The sequence below is a fragment of the Palaemon carinicauda genome, chromosome 34 (assembly GCF_036898095.1).
Source record: "Palaemon carinicauda isolate YSFRI2023 chromosome 34, ASM3689809v2, whole genome shotgun sequence".
NCBI classification, from domain to species: domain Eukaryota; kingdom Metazoa; phylum Arthropoda; class Malacostraca; order Decapoda; family Palaemonidae; genus Palaemon; species Palaemon carinicauda.
In genome coordinates, this window is record NC_090758.1 from 80,384,557 (window position 1) to 80,390,484 (window position 5,928).

Consider the following 5,928-nt stretch of genomic DNA (forward strand, 5'->3'; position numbering starts at 1 on the left):
GATAATTTATCGTCATATATATTTAGGTAACGATAATTTATCGGCATTTATGTTTAGGTAACGATAATTTATCGTCATATATATTTAGGTAACGATAATTTATCGTCATATATATTTAGGTAACGATAATTTATCGGCATTTATGTTTAGGTAACGATAATTGGTCGGCATTTATGTTTAGGTAACGATAATTTATCGACATTTATGTTTAGGTAACGATAATTAATCGTCATTTATGTTTAGGTAACGATAATTGGTCGGCATTTATGTTTTGGTAACGATAATTTATCGGCATTTATGTTTAGGTAACGATAATTTATCGGCATTTATGTTTAGGTAACGATAATTAATCGTCATTTATGTTTAAGTAACGATAATTGATCGGTATTTATTTTTAGGTAACGATAGTTGATCGGTATTTATGTTTAGGTAACGATAATTTATCGGCATTTATGTTTTGGTAACGATAATTTATCGGCATTTATGTTTAGGTAACGATAATTTATCGGCATTTATGTTTAGGTAACGATAATTAATCGTCATTTATGTTTAAGTAACGATAATTGATCGGTATTTATTTTTAGGTAACGATAGTTGATCGGTATTTATGTTTAGGTAACGATAATTTATCGGCATTTATGTTTAGGTAACGATAATTGATCTACATGTTTAGGTAACGATAATTTATCGGTATTTATGTTTAGGTAACGATAATTTATGTGTTTATATTTTGGTAATGATAATTGATGTACATGTTTAGGTAACGATAATTTATCGGCATTTATGTTTAGGTAACGATAAATAATCTGTATTTATGTTTAAGTAACGATAGTTGATCGGTATTTATATTTAGGTAACGATAATTGACCTACATGTTTAGGTAACGATAATTTATCCGAATTTATCTTTAGGTAACGATAATTGATAGGCATTTATGTTTAGGTAACGATAATTGATCGGCATTTATGTTTAGGTAACGATAATTGATCGGCATTTATGTTTAGGTAACGATACTTTATCGTCATATATATTTAGGTAACGATATTTTATCGGCATTTATGTTTAGGTAACGATAATTTATCGGCATTTATATTTAGGTAACGATAATTTATCGTCATATATATTTAGGTAACGATAATTTATCGGTATTTATGTTTAGGTAACGATTATTGATCTACATGTTTAGGTAAAAATTTATCGGTATTTATGTTTAGGTAACGATAATTTATCGTCATATATATTTAGGTAACGATAATTTATCGTCATATATATTTAGGTAACGATAATTTATCGGCATATATATTTAGGTAACGATAATTTATCGTCATATATATTTAGGTAACGATAATTTATCGTCATATATATTTAGGTAACGATAATTTATCGTCATATATATTTAGGTAACGATAATTTATCGTCATATATATTTAGGTAACGATAATTTATCGTCATATATATTTAGGTAACGATAATTTATCGGTATTTATGTTTAGGTAACGATTATTGATCTACATGTTTAGGTAAAAATTTATCGGTATTTATGTTTAGGTAACGATAATTTATCGTCATATATATTTAGGTAACGATAATTTATCGTCATATATATTTAGGTAACGATAATTTATCGTCATATATATTTAGGTAACGATAATTTATCGGCATATATATTTAGGTAACGATAATTTATCGTCATATATATTTAGGTAACGATAATTTATCGGCATATATATTTAGGTAACGATAACAAATGCACCCGTTTCTAGTCCACTGCAGGACAAAGGCCTCAGTCATGGCAGTTTAATGTCTGAAATTTGGCCAGTTTTCATCACCTATCTGGCCAGTGCGGACTGGTGATGGTGAGAGATTTCGTCTTAGGGCTTATAGCAAACCAACCTAGTATAGGTGTTCCTGACTAGTACAGCTTTGCTGATCATGGCAAAGTATCCTCACTCTGATGTGTATATATATATATATATATATATATATATTCATGTATATATATGGAGAGAGAGAGAGAGAGAGAGAGAGAGAGAGAGATTTATATATATATATACATATATATATAAATGAGAGAGAGAGAGAGAGAGAGAGAGAGAGAGAGAGAATTATAAATATATATTATATATATAGTGTACATATATGTGTGTGTGTATATATTATATATATATATATATATATATGTATATACATATATATATATATATATATATGTATATACATATATATATATATATATAGAGAGAGAGAGAGAGAGAGAGAGAGAGATAGTGTTATATAAGACGGCTTTTTGAATGGAATTCCTGGAAATCAGTTTTTTTTTTTTTTTTGATAACCGGATATCTTTAATGCAACATTTGAAAGCAGCAATGACCTCGCCGTGTCGTGTGCATGCATGCACGCAAGCGAGCAAGCAGTCGCATGCAACGATCGATTTTGCATTCGAAGAAATACGACCTTTATAACAGCGACGTCATATTCCCGGAAAACAAATCAGACATTATGATTATCAATTTTACCTATTTCTTCCTTTATCTTCCTATTCTTCCTTTTATCAATCTTCCTATGCTTCTTTTAACATCTTCCCTATACCCAGCCTTCACCTCTCTATACCTCATGTCCTCCAGTACACACAGGGTACACACGAAATTATTTTTTTTTGTGTGTGTGGGGCAAGTGAGTGTATTGGCATAATACACACCTGGTTGGAAATGAGAAGGAAGACGTTGTACTAATGCTTATATTTTTGACGAGTAGTCCAGCTACTGAGAGAGAGAGAGAGAGAGAGAGAGAGAGAGAGAATCTTACAATTGTATGTATTGGCCACTGGAATAGAAAGAGAGAGAGAGAGAATTTGCGTCTCAATTGCATGCATTACATACTGGAATAAAAAGAGTGAGAGAGAGAGAGAGAGAGAGAGAGAGAGAGAGAGAGATATAACATTCGTTTAAAGGCCTTTTCTTAAGCGTATTTTCCTAGTAGCTTTTTCCCGGAATCTATTTTTCGCGGAAACTTTTGGTCTTTAATTTCGCGTTTACACTCAATGCCACGTGGTCCGGGTTGGGCCGTGTGAATTATGGCAAAATTTGGCATTGCTGTTTTTAAACTAATTTACGTATTAATTTGCATAATAATTTCATTCATTTTTTTCTGAGATGATAATTATTAATATTTATAGTATTTGTATAATTAAACTTAATATACATACACGTTGAGTGAATTAAATGCTAACTTAAAATTATGATTGATATTAAGTATAATTATTGAATTATTTTATTAGATAATTATGCTTCGTAATAAAAATATTGCCATATGAGTATCATCTATATTCTAGTGTCATTTTTATAAGTTTAAAGGCCACTCATGAATGGGAGAGGCAAGGGACAGTAACATTGCCCTATCAAGCAGGACAATGCCCTAGAGACTGACCATATATACATATGATCACCCAAGCCGCCTCTCCACCCAAGCTAGGACCAAGGAGGGCCAGGCAGTGGCTGCTGATGATTCAGTAGATAGACCTATAGGCTCCCCTAAACCCCCTATACTTAGCTCACAAGGTCAGGTTGCAGCGGGAAAGGGAACTAACGAGTTTGAGCGGAACTCGAACCCAAGTCTGGGGTTCGAGCCTCGCTCAAGCTCGATAGTTTCTTGTAGTGTCTGCAACCTCACCATCCTTGTGAGTTAAGATTGAGGGCAGCCTATATTTCTACCTGCTGAGTCATCGGCAGCCATTGCCTGGCCCTCCTAGGTCCTAGCTTAGGTGGAGAGGCGGCTTGGGCGCTGATCATAAAGTCAGTGTCTAGGGCATTGTCACTTTATTGCTTCTCTATGAGTATATTGTTATTATTGTGCCAAGCCAAGCTACAACCCTAATTGGGAAAGAAAGATGCTATAAGCCCAACGGCTCCAACAGGGAAAAATAGCCCAGTGAGGAAAGGAAACAAGGAAAGAATAAACAATGAAAATAAAATATTTCAAGAACAGTAACATTATATTAAGTCTTCCATTATACAAACTATAAAAAAACAAGAGGAAGAAAAATACGATAGAATAGTGTGCCCGAGTGTAGCCTCAAGCAAGAGAACTCTAACCCAAGACAGTGGAAGGCCATGGTACGAAGGCTATGGCACTACCTAAGACTAGAGAACAATGGTTTGATTTTGGAGTGTCCTTCTCCCAGAGATATTGTTGTTTTAAAGCTTTTATATATATATATATATATATGTGTGTGTGTGTGTGTCTGTGTGTGTGTGTGTGTATATGTGTGTATTAGGCCTATCCTTCTTATCTTAACCTAAGTAAGCCTAATGACAGAGAGAAAGAAAAAAAAATTAGAAAAAAATCTGTAATCGTTCGTGCAAGTTTTCTCTCTTCAAAAATTGATCTCCGATCCACCCGAACTTCGGCTTCCCGTCTCCATACATTTTTCATGCTTGCATTTCTCGTAGAGAAGGAGGGGGGAGGGGGGTAGGATGGGTTAGGGGATGGTGTCCCTGTCGCTAAAGCCTCCTAGGGCCTCTAGGGTGACCTCTTTGGGTAATTGAAAGAGGCCCCTGGAGGTGACATTCAAATTGCTACGCCCTTGCAAGCAGGTTCCAGTTGTAGGAGGAGACTGGCGTAGGAGACTGGCGTATGGCGTATGGCATTTCACGCGAAACGGAGAAAGAGGATGACTGCGTATGTGTGCATGATTCATGAGGACCCGTTCTCTCTCTCTCTCTCTCTCTCTCGTTTCACAGGTTCGTAGATCCACGCTTGACCGTCGAGACTAGCAAAAGAAAAGATATTGTTATGAAGATAGTCATTTTTATCTCTCTCTCTCTCTCTCTCTCTCCCTCTCTCTCTCTCTCACACACAGCTTTGAGATTAGAACGTGGTACCATAGCTTTGCTAGCTAAACTTGCTACAGAGAGAGAGAGAGCTCTCTCTCTCTCTGGTAGTTATTGTGCTTTTTATATATTTTCAGTCTTTTATCTTGACCTTTTATGTTTTGTTTTGACCTTTTTAGAACATTTTGACCTTTTTAGACCTTCTTACATTACTTTGACCTTCCTGTAATGTGACCTTAAATTCTGTTAGATCTTGGTTTAAAGTTTTCTTTGACTTTTTGAACTTTTTTACCATTTTTTCTTAAATTTGAGTTTTTTATTTGACCTTTTAAATTATTTCGACTTGACCTTTCAATATTTCTATTTGACCTTTTTTTTACTTTTGTCGATTTTTGGTTTATATTTGACCTTTTTCTTAAATGATTTCAATTTTATTTTTATATTAGTTTGATTCGACCTTTTTTTTACTTTGTTGGGTTTTCAGTTTTTTATTTGACCTTTATTAAATGATATCTAATTGACCTTTTTTTACACTTTCTATCTGACATTTTTTTACTTTGTTCGATTTTCGGTTTTTAATTTTACCTATATTAAATGATTTCCAATTGACCTTTTTTTACACTATTTCCACTTGATCTTTTTTCACTTTGTTCGATTTTCTGTTTTTGATTTGTCCTTTTTTTAATGATTTTCAATTGACCTTTTTTCTATTATTTCTATTTGACCTCTTTACTTTGTTCGATTTACGGTTTTTTATTTAACCTTTTTAAATGATTCACAATTGACCTTTATTTGCACTTTCTATTTGACCTTTTTTTTACTTTGTTCGATTATCGGTTTTTATTTAACCTTTTTAAATGATTCACAATTGACCTTTATTTGCACTTTCTATTTGACCTTTTTTTTACTTTGTTCTAGTTAAGGTTTTATTGTTTGACCTTTTTGAAATGATTTCCAATTGACCTTTTTTACAATATTTTTTACTTTGATTTTTTGTTTATATTTGACCTTTTTAGATTATTTCCAGTTGACCTTTTTTACACTTTCTATTTGACCTTTTTTTACTATGTTCTAGTTTCGGTTTTTTGTTTGACCTTTT